Source organism: Chiloscyllium punctatum, chromosome 40, assembly GCF_047496795.1.
Source record: "Chiloscyllium punctatum isolate Juve2018m chromosome 40, sChiPun1.3, whole genome shotgun sequence".
In the NCBI taxonomy this organism is placed as follows: Eukaryota; Metazoa; Chordata; class Chondrichthyes; order Orectolobiformes; family Hemiscylliidae; genus Chiloscyllium; species Chiloscyllium punctatum.
In genome coordinates this window covers 7,760,893-7,784,096 of record NC_092778.1, presented here as the reverse complement: position 1 = coordinate 7,784,096, position 23,204 = coordinate 7,760,893, and positions in this window count along the sequence as shown.

Here is a 23,204-nt window from a genome sequence, read left to right as displayed (position 1 = left end):
TCTTCTCTAATTCATTGAGACCCCCTCTCATGTATTTTCTACAGCCAAGATTGAGGATGTTTCCAGATTTACTGATTTCCTTTGTCTCTCCCAATTCATGGTGGGTCTCTTCACTACCCATCACTCCCCCCTTCATGAATCCATGAACACCATCTTAGTTCTCTCATCTCAAGTCCTGGGCACTCTCTTCCTGCTCCCAGTTGTCTGAAGCACTGTTGTCAATGTTTATTTAGTTGAGGTTTTAGAAGATGGGGGAAAAAAAGTGACTCTGAATCATGTTGTATAATCATCCGTTTTAATTAGCATCTGAGATAAGAAGATTGTTGAAGATAATGGTGTATGGGGAGGAAGTAGTAAAGAGGTTAGTATTTAAGTGCTTAAATATTCATAATAATGTAATGTAATCATATTTTAAAGCATTTAGAAGCAGTACCACCTGAATTGTCTTTGAAGCACGTTTCTGCTGTATGTGTGAGGTTGGATCATTTCACAGCAGTTACTGATCTGTGCTCCACTGGAGTCACACTTAATGACTTTTTGATGAACGCTGAGTGAATACGTGTTACTGTGGTAGTAGTTCCCTCACAATCCATTATCACTTGATCAACTCTCAGTGTGGCCTTGAAACTTCCAGCTGCGGTTATTGTGGGTCTTCTAAATGCTGTTTAACACAATCCCTTCAATGTTGGTGGGATCAATCCAATATAGGGCAGCCCATCAAGCAGCACATCCCTGTGGTCACATTCCTACCTGGCAGCCAGGCCTGGATTTCAAATCCCGGCTACTCCGGGTCTATCCAAGCAGGTTGCTTACAAATATCTCCAGCAGACTGGGGCTGTTCTATCTCTACTGTCCATTCCTACTCGCATTCCTCAACAATGTCCTCCATTTTTGTTTTTTGGAAAAACACAACTTGTGGGGAGGGTGGATAAGCTCAATGACCGAAACCTCAAACTGTTGGCACGGGAGTGGGACGGAGTGTGGGTGTTAATGGAAGAGCTTCAAGTGCGGGAGAGGGGTCTCTGAATGGGGTAGAAGAAAGAGTGCAAAGACAGTGTAGCTTTGATTGGAGGAGTGGTGAACTCAAACTGGAGGGGAGGAGTTGAGGGCGGGTGTGAGCTGAGGAGTTCAGCAAATGGTGTTTGGGCGGGGGGGGGGGGCAAGCCAGCAAGGCGCTAAGAACCTGAGAAAACCTCAGAGCTACAAAGGTGAGAGCATTATAGACTCCTTCACCAAGGATTGTGTAAAGGTAGCTGTCCTGGCACCCAGTCACTCTGCAGTAGGAAGGTGAGGAGATAAGAGTCTAGATTAAAGTGATGCTGGAAAAGTGCAGCAGGTCAGGCAGTCATCAAAGGAGCAGGAGAATCAAAGTTTCAGGCAAAGGCCCTTCATCAGGAATGAAGGCAGGGAGTCTCCAGGGTGGAAAGATAAATGGACATGGGGTGGGTCTGGGGAGAAGGTAGCCAAGAGTACAATAGGTAGATGGAGGTGGGGGTAAAGGTGATAGGTCAGAGAGGAGGGTGGAGCAGATAGATGGGAAAGAAGATTGTCAGGTAGGACAGGTCATGGGCACAGTGCTGAGCTGGCAGGTTGGAACAGTAAGGTGGGAGAGCTGAATTAAAGTGGCCGGCAGTGTTCGGTTGCCTTTATTGAGTGAGACTGAGGAATATCATCCCATTCAAGATCAAACCCAGAGTCCAAAGACTTACAACAAGAAAAGAAATAATCCAGAGGACATGGTTCATTATCCAGATAAACACATGGGCTGAAGATTTTGTCCCAATGAGTATCAAGCACCTTCTGGAAGCAAATTACTGCCAATGCTGCAATTTGTACTGAAAACAACAAATGCTAGAGATCACAACGGGTCGGGCACCATCCATGGAGAGAGAACAAACATTTCTGGTTGAGATATTTCCGAATCAGAGCTGAAGTGGAGTGTGGAGGAGGCAGCATTTATGCTATAGTTGGGAGTGGAGGGGTGGGCTGGAGGGAGGAGTGGAGTTGTGTGGGGGTTGGTGGGCTGGAGGGAGGAGTGTAGTTGTGTGGGGGTTGGTGGACTGGAGGGAGGAGTAGAGTTGTGTGGGGGTTGGTGGACTGGAGGGAGGAGTAGAGTTGTGTGGGGATGGTGGGGTGCAGAGTGCTGGGGGAGAAAGATGTTGTTGTTCAGATTAAGTGATCAGAATGTGAGATTGGTAGAACGATGGTGTTTCTAACTGCAGGACTCCTCCAATCTTGTTCCATTGTATTCGCTGCTCCCAATGTGGTCTACTTTATATCGGGGAAACCAAACACAGATGGGGTGACCGCTTTGCAGAACACCTCCAGCTTGTGCTCAAGCATGACCCTGACCTTCCCACAGCCGGTCATTTTAACACAGCACCCTGCTCGTGTGCCCACTTGTCTGTCTTCGGCATGTTGCAGTGTTCCTCACAACGCACACTGGAGGAGCAACATCCCATCTTCAGGCTAAGCACTTTACACCCTTCTGGACTTAATATTGAGTTCAGCACCTTCAGACTGTGAAGCATCCCCCATTTCTTCCCTTTCTTTCAGCTGTACTTGTTACATTGTCTGTCACCATGTCCTCTCTCCCCCCTGCCCCCCACCTCAGTGGGACTGTCTGTTCTTCCCAGTGTGACAGTTAGACAGACTATTGTTCTGGGCAAAAGTGAGGACTGCAGATGCTGGAAACCAGAGCCTGGATCAGAGTGGTGCTGGGATAGCACAGCAGGTCAGGCAGCATCCAAGGAGCAGGAAAATCGATGTTTCAGGAAAGCCCTTCATCAGGAATTAAGTTGATGGCTCTATAGCTCAGTGGTTAGAGCACTGGTCACCCTAAACCAGAGGTTGCGAGTTCAATTTGCATTGGGGCCTCGCTAAGTTTTCTTATACCTATTGCAGCAAGCATCCGAAGGTGCGTTCTCTATGTTGTTTGGAATTATTTCTGATGCCACACCATTGTTCTGCCATTCTCACATTCTGATCACTTAATCTGAATTATGAGCGTCTTTTCTCCCCCAATACTCTGCACTCTTCACCCCCCCAACAGTAGCATAAGTGCTGCCCCCTCCATACTTCAGTTCTGATGAAGAGTCATGTAGATTCAGAACGTTAGCTTGCTTTCTTTCCATGGATGCTTTCAGGTTTATCATGCAGTTCAGTCATTGATTATCGATAGGGAGCACAGTCATTGAACTATGTAGCATTGACCATGTTTTGAATACTAGCCTGGAAACCATGGATTACCTGAACCAGTCCTGGTTAATGGATGAGACACCAGGCTTTATGAGTTCTATTTCATTGTTCAGCATGGGGAAATAGATTTTCAAAGTTCCTTGTGATTTAAGCCTTGACTTTCAAGATGCACGCATTCTCCCCACAAATTTTTACACTTCATCTACCTTCCTGAAAATGTGATCTCTAGTATCAAGGGAGATAAGGTAAAAGTCTAAGTGTTGGATGTGTGAGGGCAGATAGAATGTGTGAAAAGAGGGAGAATACAGCTACTAGGTGGTAATCTCTATCAGGAAGTATGAAAGTAGAGATAGAACGTAATGCATGAGGAGATATAGTTGGTACGACTAAAGTGCAATAGTTCTGTTCATGTGCAACTCCATGTTATATGAAAAGCTGTAAAATTGTGAACAGACCCATGAACACAATAAGGTAAAAACAATGACTGCAGATGCTGGAAACCAGATTCTGGATTAGTGGTGCTGGAAGAGCACAGCAGTTCAGGCAGCATCCAAGTAGCTTCGAAATCGACGTTTCGGGCAAAAGCCCTTCATCAGGAATAAAGGCAGTGAGCCTGAAGCGTGGAGAGATAAACTAGAGGAGGGTGGGGGTGGGGAGAAAGTAGCATAGAGTACAATGGGTGAGTGGGGGAGGGGATGAAGGTGATAGGTCAAGGAGGAGAGGGTGGAGTGGATAGGTGGAAAAGAAGACAGGCAGGTAGGACAAGTCCGGACAAGTTATGGGGACAGTTACTAAGCTGGAAGTTTAGAACTAGGGTGAGGTGGGGGAAGGGGAAATGAGGAAACTGTTGAAGTCCACATTGATGCCCTGGGCCTCGGAACACTTCAACCTCTTTCTAAATGCATGTACCTCCTGTCCCTCAGGATTCCCTCCAACAACTTGCCCACCACTGAGGTCAGGCTCACTGTTCTATAGTTCCCTGGCTTGTCCTTACTACCTTTCTTAAACAGTGGCACCACGTTTGCCAACCTCCAGTCTTCCAGCACCTCACCTGTGACTATCGATGATACAAATATCTCAGCAAGAGGCTCAGCAATCACTTCTCTAGCTTCCCACAGAGATCTAGGGTACACCTGATCAGATCCTGAGGATTTACCACTTTTATGCGCTTCAAGACATTCAACACTTCCTCCTCCCTAATATGGACATTTTTCAAGATGTCACCATCAATTTCCCCACATTCTATATCTCCCATGTCCTTTTCCATAGTAAATACTGATGCAAAATACTTGTTTAGTATCTCCCCCATTTCCTGCGGCTCCACTCGATCTATCCTTTGTCGTACCTGACATACGCTTCCTTCTTTTTCTTAATCAAACCTTCAATTTCTTTAGTCATCCAGCATTCCCTATACCTACCAGCCTTCCCTTTCACCCTGACAGAAATATACTGTCTCTGGACCCCTGTTATCTTATTTCTGAAGGCTTCCCCTTTTCCAGCCATCCCTTTACTTGTGAACATCTGCCCCCAATCAGTTTTTGAAAGTTCTTGCCCAATACCGTCAAAATTGGCCTTTCTCCAATTTAGAACTTCAACTTTTAGATCTGGTCTATCTTTTTCCATCACTATTTTAAAATGAATAGAATTATGGTCGCTGGCCCCAAAGTGCTCCCCCACTGACACCTCAGTCACCTGCCCTGCCTTATTTCCCAAGAGTAGGTCAAGTTTTGCACCTTCTCTGGAATCAGAAAATTGTCTTGTACACACTTAACAAATTCCTCTCCATCTAAACCCTTAACACTATAGCAGTCCCAGTCTATGTCTGGAAAGTTAAAATTCTCTACCATAACCACCCCATTATTTTTACAGATAGCTGAGATCTCCTTATAAATTTGTTTCTCAATAGTCTCCTCTGACTATTAGTGGGTCTATAATGCAATCCTAATAAGGTGATCATCCCTTTCTTATTTGCCAGTTCCACCCAAATCACTTCCCTGGATGTATTTCTGGGAATATCCTCCCTCAGCACAGCTGTAACACTATCCCTTATCAAAAACACCACTCCCCCTCCTCTCTTGCCTCCCTTTCTGTCCTTCCTGTAGCATTTGTATCCTGGAACATTAAGCTGCCAGTCCTGTCCATCCCTGAGCCATGTGTCTGTAATTGCTATGGTATTCAAATCCCATGTTCCGAACCATGCCCTGTGTTCATCTGCCTTCCCTCATCCACCAATGATCTTCAGATCTTCACAATCATTTGTACGCAAATGTGTTTTCTGACTTCTCTGTAAAATGACCTGGATTTCATTTCACTCTGCAAACTTTTCAAGTTTCTCAGGAATCTTGATCCTTATGATTTGGCACCCAACCATGGTGAAACGTTACCTTCTTTGCTATTTCCTGCCTTTGATCCTGAGGCACTGTCTGTATATTCAAATTGTCATGAAATATATGACAGCTATACTGATAGAGTCAAGAAAGAAGACTGGCTGGCGCTTAATGCAAAAACAAATTGATTAAATACTTGAAAAGAAAGCATTTCCAGAATTTTAGGGAAAGGGCTAGGGACTGTATGAAGGTATGATAAGCCAAATGGCCTCAATCTCAGCTGGATGAATTGAAATAAGAAAGAAGTCTTCTGTTCCTCAGTACCAGGTTCTCATGTTATTTAATGAGTTGCACATATATTTATAACTGACTGGGGACTCATCTATGCAGAGGAACTGATGGGTGAACTGCTTCTTTGCAACATGTGTGGTTAATGACATTAGTCACCAGTGCTAGAGTCACGACAGTTATCAGGTGAACTACACTGTATATTTTAGACAAGTACACTGGCAGTTTGTGGCTGTCTCTTTCTACCTGCATTCATTTTAACCAAGACAATGAAAATGATAGATTCAGGGTAACAAATACTTCTTACAGAAAAGGAATCAGAATTGTTAAGTATCTGAACTGATGCATCTAGGAGCTTCATTGTGTTGCGCCTGCATTACAGGCCTAGAATTGGCACCTGGTGGTTCAACAGGCATGGAATGAGGACAAGGGTCATATTGCCGAAAGCTTTTTTGTGGGTGCCAAGGGAATGTCCAAGCAGCTTTCCCTAGTAGAGATACTTGGATCATCCACGGCCATGGGTGAGATGCTGGAAGACTGGAGAGTGGCTAATGTTGTGCCATTATTTCAGAAAGGCTGCAAAGAAAAGCCAGGGAACTACAGACTGGTGAGCCTGGCGTCAGTGGTGGGTAAGTTATTGGAGGGAATTCTGAAGATAGGATTACATGGATTAGGAAAGGCACTTTCTACATGGACTTAGCAAGATCTTTGAAATGGTTCCACATCGTAGACTGGTTAGAAAGGTCAGATCACATGGTATCCAGGGAGACCTAGCCAATTGGATACAATATTGGTTTAAAGGTAGAAGACAAAGGAGAGATATTATTTGGACTAGAGACATGTGACCAGTGGCGTGCCACAAGGATCGTTGCTGTGTCCACTGTTATTTCTCATTAATATAAACAATTTGGATGAGAATATGGGAGGCATATTTAGTAAGTTTGTAGACGACATCAAAATATGGTGGCATAGTGGATAGTGAAGAAGGTTATCTACGAGTACAATGGGATCTTGATCAATTGGGCCAGCGGGCTGAGGAATGGCAGATGGAATCTAATTTAGATAAATGCAAGATGTTGCATTTTGGTAAGATAAATCAGAGCAGGACTTACACAGTTAATGGTAGGACCCTGGGGAGAGATGTTGAACAAAGAGACCTCGGGGTGCAGATACAGTTTCTTGAAAGTGGAGTTGGAGGTAGACTGGGTGGTGAAGAAGGTGTTTGACATCTTTGCCTTCATTGAACAGAGCACTGAGTACAGGAGTTGGGATGTCATGTTACAGCCGTACAAAACTAGAGGACATAGGTTTAAGTGAGAGGGAAAAGATTTAAAAGGGACCTGAGGGGCAACTTTTTCATATAGAGGATGGTGCATAAATGGAACGAGCTGCCAGAAGAAGTGGTAGAGATGAGTAAAATTGCAACATTTAAAAGCCATTTGGACAGGTAGATGTAAAGAAAAGGTTTAGAGGGATGTGGGAAAATGGGACTGGTTCAGTATAGGATCTGTGGTCAGCGTGTTGGGCTGTAGGATCTGTTTCTGTGTTGGGTGACTGCATAACTCTCATTAAAGTGCTTAAATAAGAAGCCTATGTTCTGAAGAAGGGTCACTGGACCCAAAACAAATGATGCTGGTTTTCTCTACATATGCTGCCAGACCTGCTAAGTCTTCCAACTATGTTCCTATGTTCCCAGCCAGACTGTGAAATCAATCCACTTCAAAGCCTGACTCGTCAGGTGATTAACATGCTGAGCAACACATCACTAATTAGGCAAGAAGGAGCCTTCAGCATTAATATTTAAACGTTAATAGCCTCTTCCATCAGCACAACTCCCCTTTAGAAGTGAATTTGATTAGGTTCACCTCCTCCTAATAGGCACGCAGCCAATGAAGAGCACAGTTTGGTTGGGCAGTGTGACAGGATCAATTGCACATAATCTTTTTACAACCATATGACCAGACACCAACTGTCCTTGCCCCTTTAATGCAGGAAATGTAGCAGCCAACTTGCACCAGCAAGGAACATGGTGTTATGACCAGATGATTTTGTTTGGTTGTTGGTTGAGAGAAAAATGTTGACCAAGTCATTGGGAAAACTTCTGCTCAGTTTTGAAATATTCACATGTGGTAGTTTACATCCACCTGAATAGGCAAACAAAGCCTCAGTTGAACATCTTGACTTCATGAAAAGATGGCATTTCTGATATTGCAAGTGTCTTCAGTACTGCTTTGGAGTGTCAGCTTAAAGCATGTGCTCATGTCTTCAATGGAGACTTGGACTTCTGTCTCAGAAGAAAGAAAGCATCAATGTCGTTAAAGCAAGGAGTAGGCAGTTGGAATATTGAGCCTGTGGATGTCTAAGATGGTAACGTCAGTCACAATAGTTAGTCCACAGCACTTCTCCTCTCCATGCAACTGTCCATTAGCTGTACAAGGTTCATTCCAATGCCAGTCTATACCCCAGCATTGCAAGTCCTGACCACCAAACCCTTGCCAGACAGTCAGAGGTCAGCAGCTCTTCATTGCTGCGCAATATGTTATGACCAGGGATAGCACGCCAAACTAAACTAACATTGCTATCACTGGATTCAAAACGTGGGAAATTTAAAATATTCAAAGACCCTCAAAGTTTGCCCAAACGTTTCTAACCAGACTTCACCAATAACAGATTCTGACATCAAGTTTATAACTTAAACAAAAATCAATAGTTTCATTAATAATACTGTAACTTTAGCAGAACAAAGCTAAACAAGGTAATCTAATTAATATCTATAAGTTAAACCCAATCTTCTTTGAGCATAACCCTGACTCACAAACATAGGCAGATGCAATTAATGGATAAGTTAAAAGAAAATAAACCAATTGTAATTTACCAGTTTACTTTAACACTTTGAAACTATGGATGCCCAGCCTTCATGCAATCCTTGCAAAATGAGCTGTTCACAGGCACTGTTATGTATTTAATTTCAAAATCACTGATATACGCAAACAATTTTAATTGACTTCCAGAATTATTTACTGATTTATTACAGACTGGGATTCTTTTAGAGTCATGAAGGCCTACAGTACAGAAAAAGGCCCTTCAAGCCCATTGAGTCTGCATCAATTAAAACAACCACCTAACTATTATAATCCCATTTTCCAGTGTTTGGTCCATAGCTTTATATGCCATAACATCACAAATATCAATTAAATACCTGTTAAATATTTTAAGGATTTCTGCCTTTACCACTCTTACAGGGATTGAGTTCCAGATTCCCACAACCTTCTGGATGAAAAAAGCTTTTCATCACATCATCTCTAAGCCCGGTCAATGACCCTTCTGCGAGGGGAAAATTTTTCTTCCTGTCTATCCTGTCTGTGCCCCTCATAATTTTATACATCTCAATCATTTCCCCATCAGTCTCATTTGCTTATGGCAAACAGCCTCTATCTATCCAAACTCTCTCCATAGCTCCAAGTCTCCAGCCCAGATGTCAAATTCCTGGTAAATCTCCTCTGCACCCTCTCCAGTACTATCACACCCCTCTGATAATGTGGATTCCAGAACTGCAGACAGTACTCTAGCTGAGACCTTGACAACTTTTTATACAGTTCGAGCATTATCTCCCTGTTGTTAAATTCTATGCCTGGATTCATAAAGGCAAGTTTACTGTATGCCTTTATATGCCTGTCCAACTACCTTAACGAACCATTCAACAATTCTTTCACTGGATAGAGAACTAGAGAGAGTCAAAACAACAGCAAGTCCTAAAGATTTCAAACCACTCTGGTCTTACTAAAACCAGTCAGAATGACTTTTTTATTTTTTTAATTATTATTCTCTGTGGTTGGTTGGTTAGCAGTCCACTTCCTTTCCTTGCCCAACTCAACATCCAACCAGCTGTTAACCCTGGCCATGGCAACATACACAGTGTTCCTTATATCAGTAATTAAACTCCATTATCTTCCAGGCCAGTCCCCAACAGCAAACATCTGTCGAGAGAGTGACGCTGGAAAAGCACAGCAGGTCAGGCAGCATTCGAGAAGCAGGAGAATCCTTCATTCCTGATGAAGTGCTTTTGCCTGAAGCATCGACTCTCCTGCTCCTCGGATGCTGCCTGACCTGCTGTGCTTTTCCAGCACCACACTCTCGATTCCCATCTCGAGCATCTGCTACCTCACGTTCTCCTAGTTGAACAAACATCTATGTCTGCTCAGCCTGTTTGAAATTTGCAGCTGGTCAAAGTTTAACTCACCCTTACCTCACCTCACAGTTCCACCAAAGAAAAATTAGGAAAATCAAAGAAAAGCAGTCAGGGTCTCTACAAGAAGGTGCAGGTCCCTCTGCCCACAGCTGGCTTTCTTGGTTTATGACACCAGCAAAAGGATGAAACTCTTAAATGTTTATTAATTGACCAGTTAACTAAATTGGTGGTGCTTTCCAGGGATTTAATTTGAGCAGAGGTGGAAAAGTAGTGATGCCTCAAATGCCATGTTGTATCTGGTTAAATGCCCCACCACACCAACTGTGAGGGGCTAAGTCTTACTGTAAGTACCAGCATCAAATACATATGGATCAGTTGCCATGATAGTCACAGGATAATGTTCCCTTCTCCTGTGCCCCAATGATTGAATTAATAAATTGAATTGAATTGAATTTATTGTCACGTGTACCGAGGCACAGTGAAAAACTTTGTCTTGCGAGCAACGGACAGGATATTGAACAAATCCAAGCTGGTTAAGTTCTTTTAGAGAAGAGTTTCTCTCATATTATAGTAGTATTTGGCTCCTCAGCTAATTGAACACTAGGGTCTGCTTCACATTCAGTTCGTTAATATTTAATCCATACCTCAACATTTTCAGAGATGGGGATAAGTTCAGTGGGTAGCGATCCCAGTGGCTCAAAGTTGAAGCTATTGAAATTGATGTTGAAGCAGGCATTATTCATGTGGTGAACATCTCATGAGGGTTGAACCAGTTCAGTGAATCCATGTATAGCCTGCTTCTTTAATATAAGGATGCTGTTTCCTTTTGAAATAATGGAATTTCAAAGCTTTTTCTTCTGAATGCACTATCTTAAGCATTGTTTCGTATGTAAATACTTCTGCTTATTAAGCTGTTTAAAATTGGACAGTGTGGTTTAGATCTGAGGAAATAGGATCACCACATTCAATTTCTGTCCTGAAGCTTTAAGTACGGCTTATACATTTTAGGAATCCATAATGTTAATCAAATCTATTTCTAAATTTTATGAGTGAAATCATTATGAACTAGACTTAAACTGCACTGTTCATTTCAGTTGTTAGTAGAATTAGCTCCTTAGTGATTTTATAACGGTTTTGCTATGTCTTGATCTAAGCTTATTTATTTGTCTAATTTATTCAGTGTTGTGTACTTGTATCTCTGTTTCATTTATCATGCGGTGTTTTTATAATCTGTTATTATTAAAGCAAATTAAACTTTTTCCCAGAGATTCACACAATGTACTGTTTTCTGGTTCCCTGTGGACTTGGAGCTGCTTGGTCGTGTTGACTACTGCAGCTACACCAAGAAACATAAACATTCAACAGGTTTGCATTATAAAGAGTTCTGTTCAGACTAAAGATGCTAGGCTGTAGGAAAGCTAACATGAACTCTGCCAGGTAGGTGCAGAAGTACAATTGTGTTATTATGTTAGTTTTCTCTCAGGGTCATTGTGGTCCAACACTTGGTCCCATCAAACAATATAGCACAGTACAGGAACTTCAGCCCTCGATGTTGTGTCGACCTTTTACCCTCCTCTAAGATCAGACTAACCTACATACCCTTCATTTTACTATCATCCATGTGCCTACCCAAAAGTCGCTTAAGTTTCTCAATGTATCTGACTCTCGTACCACCACTGGCAGTACCCACCACTCTCCAAGCACCCACCACTCTCTGTGTAACAAACCGACCTCTGACATCTCCCCTAAACCTTCCCCCAATTACCTTAAAATTACGCCCCCTCGTGATAGACATTTCCACCCCGGGGAAAAGTCTCTGGCGATCCACTCTGTCTATGCCTTTCATCATCTTGTACACTGCTATCAAGTCACCTCTCATCCTTCTTCACTCCAAGGAGAAAAGCCCCAGCTCCCTCAATCTTTCTTCATAAGACATGCCTTCCAGGTAGCATCCTGGTAAATCTCCTCTACACCCTCTCTAAAGCTTCCACATCTTCCATATAAAGAGACGACCAGAACTGAACACAATATTCCAAGCGTGGTCTAACCACGGCTTTATAAAGCTGCAGCATAACCTCATGGCTCTTAAACTCAATCCCCCTGCCAATAAAAGCCAACGCACCATATGCTTTCTTAACAAACCTATCAACTTGGGTGGAAACTTTGAGGGCTCTATGGACATGGACCCCAAGATCCTTGTCTTCCCCCACACTGCCAGGAATCCTGCCTTTAACCCTGTAATCTGCATTCAAATTTGACCTTCCAAAGTGAATGACTTCACACTTTTCCAGTTTGAACTCCATCTATCACTTCTCAACACAGCTCTGCATCCTGTCAATGTTCCATTGCAACCTACAACACCTCTCCACACTATCAACAACTCACCCAAACTTCATGTCATCGGCAAACTTCCTAGCCCACCCTTCCACTTCCTCATCCAAGTCATTAATAAAAATTACAAAGAGTAGAAGTCACAGAACCCATCCCTACAGAGCATCACTGGTCACCAAGCTCCAGGCTGAATATTTTTCATTTAGCCTGGAGCTCAGTTTGTCAAACCAGCACAACCTATCTTCTCTTCAATGGCTGCCAAGGTATGAGAAGTAGACAAGCAAGAGGCTGGAAGAACACAGCAAGCCAGGCAGTATCAGAAGGGGGAGAAGCCAACATTTCGGGTCTAACCCTTCTTCAGGACTGCTGTGCAGAATATAGAAGAGTAGAGGTCCACCACAAATTTGGGAAAGGGATGTCTGCTTGTTGCACTGCAGAGAAGGTTTCTGAGCAGAGAGAGAACTGTTTGTGGAGGCATTGAAGGTATTGTCGGTATGGAGCATCAAAGCTGGGTCCAAACTTTGAGGGTTTACAATGTACTTGAGGGATGAGATGGTTGTGAAGACAGCAGCTGAGGAAGGTCACGTGGCCATACTGGCGGGCATGTTTCATATTGTGGTTGAAGAGATGGAGGGCTGAAGAGGTCACAGCAGTGTGGCAGTGAGAATGGGACTCAGTGAGTTCACGTCTGAAGGAGGCAGGAAATATTTTCAAAGTGGGCATCCTTTAAAGAGACTTTGCAGTGGTACAAATGTAGTTAGAGACAAAGAAACTGCAGATGCTGCAATCCAAAGTAGACAAATAGGACGCTGGTTGAACACAGCAGGTCAAGCAGCACAAGAGGAGAAGGGGAGCCGATGTTTTAGGTTGGAACTTCTCAGTAGGATCTCTTTATATACTGTGTCCCTCCAGTATCTGCAGTTCTCACTAACTCCTAGTGGCTGGAAGAACACAACAATCCAGGCAGCATCAGGAGGTGGAGAAATCAACGTTTCGGGTATAACCCTTCTTCAGGGAATGTTGACCTTTCCACCTCCTGATGCTGCCTGGCTTGCTATGTTCTTTCAGCCTCCTGCCTGTCTACTTTGGATTCAGCATCTACAGTTCTTTTTGTCTTTAATCAAGGTATGGGAAGTGTTCAATGTATTTCAGAGTGTTTTCTTCAATATCTGTAAGAGATGGAATACCTGACTGACTATATCCAGCTTGGTGTGAGTTTGAATTACAAACAGGAAGAGCTGGAGAGATTCAGCAGGTCTGGCAGTCTCGAGAGAGGAACAGAGTTAATAATTTGAGTCGAATGACCTGGGACCTTTTCAGTAGTTCTGAAGAAGAGTCATTCCGATCAATGAAATGGGGTGGAATCTTATAGGGGCCTGAACAGATAGGCCTTTGTGTGAAATATGACAGAATCATGCGTGAAGTTTGATAAGGTCTGTCTCGGCATCGGGAGTAACTCAAGCATCTCTTTAGTAAGTTCCCCAACACACCGCTTAGTATCCAGGCTTGGGAAATATATTGTCATTCCTTCAGTATTGCTGGATCAAAACCATGGAACACCCTTGTTTATGGCTTTGTGGGTGTATGTACAGCATGTGGATTGCAGCAGTTCAAGGAGGCAGCTTAGCATCACCTTCTCAAGAGGCAACTAGGGATGAGTAGCAAATGCTGGCCCAACCAGCAACACCCCCATCCCCTGAGTGAATTATTAAAAATTCCAGGTGTTGAGATATGATTCTCTCTTTGGACAGGCGAGCTTCCCAAGAAGAGGGATTTTATCTTGTGAGTGACCATATGAAATACACATTTTGCCTTAATATGCAATGTCCAGTCTACCAGCAGTATGCTCAAACTAAGTGCTGAGATATCTAGACATGGAAGGCAGATTGGTAACCGGATAACTTCGCCTTGTCACGGACTGGACACTAAGCCACCGCATCTCAGGGCACACTTCACGGATATGAGTCACACGGACCCCTTGTCCACAGGTATTGGCATCCAATAATGGTCAACCCCTCAGGAGTCTCGTGGTATCTCTCCAATCCACTTGCAACAAGTTTGGGAAGCATAGACTTGCATTGTATGCCCTGCCTTTCATTGCTTCTTGGTCCAGTTACGTGACCAAGTGGCTTGCCTTCCCTGTCAGCAGTGCTCAGTCTAGGGGGCAGCCATCTTGCTGTACGGCAGTGAGTTACATCACTCTCCCACCTCCACCACATGCCAGTACTTTACACAACAAACACACACACACCATGTGCATCAAACAGGTAGTCAGCTCTCAGAATCTGAGGGGAGTAGTCCTCACTGAAGCTCATGGAAGCACTCGATAGCCATGGCATTCTGGCATGGTAAGCCTGGCAGCCTTCAAAACCAGTCTGGGGATTGACCACAGTCAGACGTAAGAACATAAAAACTAGGAGCAGGAGTAGGCCACCTGGACCCGTCGAGCCTGCTCCACCATTCAATATGATCATGGCTGATCTTTTCGATACCTCAGCTCCACTTACCTGCTGTCTCACCATATTCCTTAATTCCTTTACTGTTCTAAACAATTATCCATGTTAACTTCAAAAACATTTACTGAGGAAGCCTTGACTACTTCACTGGGCTTGGAATTCTACAAATTCACAACTCTCTGGGTGAAGATATTCCTTCTCTATTCAGTCCTAAATCTACTCCCCCTAATTCTGAGGCAATGCCCCCTTGCCCTAGTTTCACGCACCAGTGGAAACATCCTCTCTACTTCTATCTTATCTAATCCCTTCTTCATTTTATATGTTTCTCTTAGATTCCCCACCTATTCTTCTGAATTCCAATGAGCATAATCCCAATTTACTCAGCCTCTCCACATAAGCCAACCCTCTCAACTCCAGAATCAACCTAGTGAACTTCCTCAGCACCCTTTGTAATGCCAATACATCCTTTCCCAAGTAAGGAGACCAAGTCAGGGGTGGCACGGTGGCCCAGTGGTTAGCACTGCTGCTTCAGAGCACAAGAGACCCAGGTTTGGTTCCAACCTTGGGCAACTGTTTGTATGGAGTTTGCATATTCTCCCGTGACTGTGTGGGTTTCCTCCCACAATCCAAAGATGTGCAGGTTAGGTGAATTGACCATGCTAAATTGCCTGTAGCGTTCAGAGTTGTGTAGGTTAGGTACATTACTCAGGTAAATATAGGGTAGGTGAATAGGCCCAGGTGGGTTACTCTTCAGAGGGTCGGTGTGGGCTTGCTTTGCTGAAAGGCCTGTCCCCACACTTTGGGGATTCTATATCTAAAACTGCACACAGTACTCCAGGTGTGGCCTCACCAGTATCCTATACAGCTGCAGCATAACCTCCATGTTTTAAACTCAAGCCCTTTAGTGTCTGGTGACTTTGGTTAGGGGGAGGGTTCTGTGCCTCTGTATCCAGGGAGTGGGTCACGGTCAGTCCTGTGGCTCCATCATACCTGGTCCAAGGTTAGGGCCAACACAACTAGGCAGATATACAGCCACCTGTCAGGGGTTTGGGCATTTCTTGTCAGCAGCCATTATCTGGGTTGCTCAAAGGGATTAGCCACAGTCAGTCCAATGGGCCTTCCAGAGAAACCAGGGGAAAAGGGTTACCTTGGGAAGGAGAGTCAGGAACTTATTTGTGCAGGCTGGTGCACAGTTGTGAAGGTGCGGGGTGGTGGGGGGAGGTGGGTCAACTGTATTAATTCAGGGTGAATACAGATAGGAATAGGTCTTCTGGGAAGGTGGGTTCATCCAAGGGCAGGAGTATTCTGGCTTCAACAATGTATGACGGTCACTTCATATACTGGGGCTTGTCAGTGGGAATGTGTTAGCTGTTGTAGACAGGTTGGTAGGTGTGAAGCCTATGGGAATCATGAGAAGGGCCATCGGGAAAGGAATGTGAATGTTCAAGAACATTACACACAGACCCATACACTTTACAGGAGACAGGCCGGTGACCCTGGAAGCTATCAATCCTGATGTACTGTCTTCCTGCCTGCTGTACACCTTCCTGTCCCAGGCATTGCTGACCATGTCATCCAAACCCAATACATTTGCACACAGAGGCCAGGGAAGGAATACAGAGCAAACGCAGAAAATGCTGGAGGAACTCTACATGCCCAACAGCATCTCTGGAGAGAGAAGCAGAGTTAGCATTTTGAGTCCAGTATGACTCTTCTGCAGAACTGAAAGGTATTATATATACTTTTGGCAGACATTTTAATCTTTTGGCGAGATCACCTCCATTGCTTTCTATCTCTGTCCCAGTCTTGGATATAGTGTTTGCTATCACCATCTGCCCCTTGCTCCTCCTCCGCCTCTGTCAAATGTATAAAAAACATTTCCAACACCTTTCAGTTCTGGAGAAAAGTCATACCAGACTCAAAACACTAACTCTGTTTCTGTCTCCACAGACATTGCCAGACCTTCTGCATTTCTGCAGTATTCTCCCTGTTTGTTACAGATTTGTCGCATCTGAAAGAAAAGGGATGTTTGATCACAAGGGGAAATGGTGTCCATTGACCCCATTGCCTTTGTATCCACTTTGTTCCTATTGCTAACACAGCTGCAGCAGGCCCTCAGCACAGACACTGATCCATGGGACATTCTGAATGGACATGAAGTTAGGGCATCATGCTGGGCCATATTCATAGCTACACACAAAGACTCAAACTCATGGACGTGGGGTCAAATTTATCCAAACGTCATATGCCAGGCCTCATGAGTGCCTCACTTCCTCAGAGGCCAAGGGCGTGGCTTCTGGCAGAGCAGAACATTTCTCCGCACGTGCCACAGTGCAGGGTCATGGAGTGGGTTCACAGGGCGGTCTCATGGTGTCATGTTACAGAGCAGTGTCACAGGGCAGGGTCACAGGGTTTGGTCCTGGGGCAGGGTCAGGGTAGTGTTACGGAGTGGTGTCACGGGATGGTGTCACAGAGTGGTATCATGGACCAGAGCTATAGAGTGGGGTCACAGGGCTTTGTAACAAAGCGGGGTCATGGGGTAGTGTCACAGGGTGGTTGAGAACTCTGGGTCTGTACTCAATGGAGTTTAGAAGCATGAAATGGGATCTCATTGAAACTTGGAGAATACTGAGAGGCTAGGATAGGGTGAACATCGAGCAGATGTTTTCAATAGTAGGAGAGACTAGGGCTTGAGGGCACAGCCCCAGGGTGAGGGGACAATCATTTAGAACTGTGATGAAGAGGAGGTTCTTCATCCAGAGAGTGGTTAATCTGTGAAACTCATTGCCACAAAAGGCTGTGGAGGCCAAGTCACAGACTGTCTTTAAGACAGAGATAGATAGTTTCTTGATAAGTAAGGAGATCAAGATTTATAGGGAGAAGGCAGGAGAATGGGATTGAGAAACATATCAGCCATGATGGATTGGCAGAGCAGACTCAATGGGCTGAATGGCCTGATTCCGCTCCAGTATCATATGGTCTTATAGTCTTATCCTATTGGTTCCTGCAGGACACTAGAGAAAGCTGATATTTTAGCCAATATTTGCAATAATGACACTAACAGTGAGGTTACTGTCAGAGTTGTAAGGGAATGAAGAGTGGTACTTAGTTTTTTGGCACATGCAGGTCTCACTGATCCCACAGGAGTGGTCCCAGTCTTCTCGTGCAAGGGCCAACATTCTCTCCTCATAAGGAATTAGGAGTCAATGTCGAGCACCCCTCCACTCTGTTGTGTGCTGTCTACTCCTGGAATGAAAGAAAAGTGAGGAATTGAGAGAGATGAATATGGGTGGTGCTGCTGTAAGTGCTGGTGGTTAAGAGGCGGTAGGTGTTCTGGGCAATTGAACAGGCAGCACAGGGGCCGTGTGGAGTGAGTGGTGTGGGAGGTTTTTAGGGAATGGGAATAAGGGATGGAAGGCGAAGTAGGCAATAGGTGGCTGCAGGAGCAGAGGGGGAGTGAGTGTGAGGCAGCAGATGGCACTTACCTTGACAGAGTAGAGGCTGTCTTGTGGCATTGCTGGTCATTACATCAAACCATGGAAACTGCACTGACCTGGAGGCAAAATTGGGCCCGGCTGCCAGGGCCTGCTGTCATGGCCTCCTCTGCCAGTCACCAAGGGAACAGGAATTCTTTCTTCTGCACCACACTGTGCACCAGGAGCTCCAGGTCCATGCTGGAGAATCACGACAACGCCCTTCCATTCTTCAATATCTCCTGATTGAGTGATGGTCGCTTAGCAGTTTAGCTCCAGCTTTACAGTGTTGGCCCGATGGACTTTTAAAGATGGTCTGGACACCAGCGATGCTGGTCTTTTGGCAGATATTCAGTCAATGATGAGTTCTTCTGAGAATGGCATATGGTAAGATGGACCTAGGATTGGGTGAGGGGTGTACCATAAGGGCAGGGCATGTATTTCATGAGGCGAGTTTGTTAAAATGCAGTGGGAGATCTTGCCAGGTCTTGTGGCAAGAGAAAGCCAAAAAACATTTTGAATGACACTTGCTAAAGAACAAGTCAAGGAAGTTCAGCACGTTAACTCTGTTTCACTCACAAGAGAGCTACCAGACCTGTTGCATTCTTCCAGAGTATATTTCGAATCCTCAGCATCACTGTATTTTGTTCTTATTGGTATAATGTTTGTCTTGACAACTATCAGGGACAGGCTTTGAGAACAATTTGTAAATCTGATACAAAATGGGCACTGCAGTCACTCACATTCTGTAGGGCATGTTCTCTGGAGTTAGTGGAAAGACCACCAAATGTATCCCAGTGATGTTCTTGGAGCCAACTCTATAAGCATTCTCTCAAAACCTCTGCAAAAATCAACTCTGATGGACTGGAAAATGTGTCTCGATAGATCTCCAGTAGGCCCTGCTTTCCCCACTATCTAACGGTCAGCACTCTGGGGAAGGACAGAGAAAACGCCGACCCTCTCCTTGAAGTGCAGCAACATTGACATCCATGACCGTGAGGTGCTTCAAAATGATGACAATGTGGCCATCAAGCTCTGTATTCAACAATGTTACTGATGAGGCAAACACTAGCAAAGAAAGAAAGAAAAGGGAAGGAAAGAGGGCGTGCATTCTGGATCCCATTATGTCAAAAACAAACACTCACCATGTGGCCAAAGACTGTGGCTCATGACTCGACTTGTTCATACACACGGAGACCAATGTGGAAACTTGTGACTCTGTGTGGACTTGGTTCTTGAATCATGGGCCACCAATGTTCAAAAAGGAAATTAGCGATTTAGATGTTTAGACTCGTTATCCAAAACATGTCAACCGCACATGAATAGGGAAGGAGCTTAGCAAAAATGGGACACGGATTTTTGTAGCAGATCTTCATCATAATAAATTTTGGCAGACTCCAGCCTGGTGGCAATAAGAAGCATCAGCAGGTGACGGGCCCTGGTTGTCAATGGAGAGGTTGGTGAAACTTGGAACTGTGATCAGAGCTCGGGAAATGGCTGACGTAGGGCTTTGCCAGGCCCACAAACGCTCTCCTCTGCCAGGCCTGTATGGCCCTTAAAGTAGCCATTCCTCTCCTGTCAGCATCCTGGAGCAAAGTCTATCTGGGAGACAGAGAGAGAGAGAAAGATAGAGAGGGGGAGAGAGAGAGAGAGAGAGAGAGGGAGGTACTATCAAGACAGCTGGGACTAGCTGAAATGATATTCTGCAGCAGAAGGGAGAAACAGACAGACTCAAACATTGACCGAGGGACAGAGAATGACAGTAGGAGGTTTGGTTCTCCAACAGGGATCAGATCAGAGTTATGGGAGTGATGCAGCAGTTTCAGTGATAGCAGTGTACCGGGTCCGGTTTGGAAATCCTTCTTTGGCAGCCTCAGGGCTGATCCAGTGGTTGTGTCCCGTAGACACTTCCAAACCCCAGGAGCTGTGGAGGAAACAAAAGGCAAGCTTTGTCTTAAATTTGTCTCAATTATTTATTTTTATAATTAAAATGGCACTTTTAATTATATTGTGGCAACTTATGCACGTCTCACTGTATTCACATAAACACAAGTGACAAGAAATTGCTATTGAAGGAAACAGTGCTCACCCTCAGTACTTACCTCAGTGAGTACTCCCAAGCTTGGACCTGCTGCGTGGTTTCCCACAGCATGGCATTTCTCCACTCCAAAATTAATTTTCTGCACCCAATGGTGTCATGGAATCATGACTTTTGAATGTTAATTCGGGCCCAATCTTTCTTTCATGGCACCATCACCATTGGAATGAATTAAATTGGAGTGAGGTTCCTAGATCCTGTGTATTAGTGTCACCCTCAACTCTTGTTTATTGACTGGGATGGACTGTGGATAGTAAGTGGATAGTGAGTCCACACTGCGTTTTGAATTTTGAAGGACCAGTGGTGATTACCTGGTTTTGCAGCTTTCCTGAAAAATTGTGTCATTCGGATGTTAACCTGAGGCCCTAATAAGGTGGGACAGAAAGATCCCACGGCACTAATTGAAGAAGAGCTGGAGGATTGTTTTGCCCAGCATTTAGTCCTCAATCAACATCTCTAGGATACCAGATTAACTGGTCGTTTAGCAGCACTTTGTTGATGTTTTGAGCAATTATGGACAGGTTGGTTGTACGTGATTGCACTTAAGAAGGAGTGGATTGGTTGCGAGGTCCTTGAGTGGTACCAAGGGTGTGAAAGTTGTTATACTCTTTGGCAGTCTGTCAGAATTGAGGATGCCTTGCTTCCACTTGACTTGATTGTTCCTTTATGGCTGATATGTCCAATGTATGATCTGTAGTCTCTGCCACATATGGTTTCAAGGGTGCTTGAAGGCTCTGGTAGGTCTGTTAGGAGAAAGTGAGGACTGCAGATGCTGGAGATCAGAGTCGAGAGTGTGGTGCTGGAAAAGCACAGCAGGTCAGGCAGCATCCGAGGAGCGGGAGAGTCGACTGAAACATCAATTCTCCTGCACCTTGGATTCTGCCTGACCTGCTGTGCTTTTCTAGGTCTGTCCCTTGTACATTCCCTCCCTGAGTCACACTGGCAATCTCCAAATCACAGTCACGCCAAAATGGAAAAGGCAATCAATTCTGCCCTCTCTTCTTTGTGTCTTCAGCATCCTGGGACTTTTTTCGCTGGAGAGTAGAAGGTAAAGAGGTCACCATATAGAGGTTGAGGGGTCTAGATAATGTTAGGTGTCTTTTCTGTAGGCTGAGGAATTTCAAGACTTCGGGGGGGGCATATTTTTAAGGTGAGAGGAGAGAGATTTAAAAAGGACATGAGGGGCAAATGTTTTACATAGGGAGTGGTTCATGTGTAGAATAAACTTCCTGAGGAAGTGGTGAAATGCAGGTACAGTTACAATGTTCAAAAGACATTCAGGTAAGTGCGCAAATAAGAAAGGTTGGGAGGGATGTGGGCCGAGTGCAGGCAGATAGGATTAGTTTAGTTGGGAATTATGGCCAGCTCAGGCTGATTGGACTGAAGGATCTGTTGCCATGCTGCACGACTCTATAACTATGCCCCTCCCTCGTCTGCCACATCCTCCAGTGCCCCACCCTCCTATATCCCTTTATTTACACAGAGGATGGTAGGCGCCTGGAACGCGTTGCCAGCAGAGATAGTAGAGACAGGCACGGTACATTCGTTTAAGGTGTGTCTGGACAGATGCACGAGTAGGTGGGGAGCAGAGGGATACAGACCCTTAGGAATTGGGTGATAGGTTTAGGCAGTGAATTTGGATTGGCTCAGGCTTGGAGGGCCGAAGGGCCTATTCCTGGGCTGTAAATTCTCTTTGTTCTTCTTTGTTCTTTCTCTGCTATGCCCCTCCTTCCTGTGCCCTTCTCTCTTTCATGCCTTGATTCAAAACCTTTGCCCATTCAAGTACCTCGATTTGTTCAGTGCCGTCCCAAAGGAGCCTTCTCGATTTTGGTCCATCGCAAGCCAGGGATTCACATCAATGCAGTCTGTTTGACCTCTTCGGGGGTAATTTCAGCATATTCCTATGAAACAAATCCTGACAATGAGCTGAAACTGTATTCTGCACATGGGAGAGTAGGCCACCTCCCACACATTAGCTGTCAGCAAACGAATGCTTACGATTTATGCAGCTGTAACGAATACATTATTAGACAGGCCAACCTGCCAAGACAGAGAAAGGTATAGACATTGGGAAGAAACACATGGTGACAAATTAATTTCGTTTTCAGTACACTCTGGGGAGACAAGGGCAATTCAAACTGCGCCCAGGCTATCTTTGGAGAGGTGTAAAAAGGGGTAATACAACTTGTTAATTAAAAAGTTATTTGCCTGTTTTTATGTGCCTTTGGGAAGTGTGAAAAGACTCACTACTACAATGATGAAATGGTAATTTGATTGAGATGGCGCTATCTCAGTCTATTAAGTGCGAAGTATCTGTTGAATTCTAATTATGTTAATGATACCTTTTAAAAGCCATGTTAACTTTTTGATTTAAAAATAAAATATAAAAAGTGAAGTCAAATTTGGCATCTCAGATGACTGTGGACACAGTAAAATGTGTTGTACATTGTATAATAGTGTTCTCCACCATCATTAAAACAACACAATCATAAAAGATCGAGACACCATCGTCTGAGCAGGCCATAGGACACTTTTCTCATTATAGAGAGATACTTGGTGGTGGTTAAAGCTGAAGGTCACCACACCTCAGGCATGGGGGGAGGGGGGTTGAGAATGAGAGTCATGATGTGGAGATGCCAGTGTTAAACTGGGATGGGCAAGGTCAGAAGTCACACGACAGCAGGTTATAGTCCAACAGGTTTATTTGAAATCATAGGCTTTCGGAGTGCTGCTCCTTCATCAGTGAGAAAGTCATTCCTTCTTGGTAACCTCAGCCAGTGCAGGAATTGAACCCATGCTTTTGGCTTCACTTTGCAAGACAAAGCTGCTGTCCAGCTAACTGAC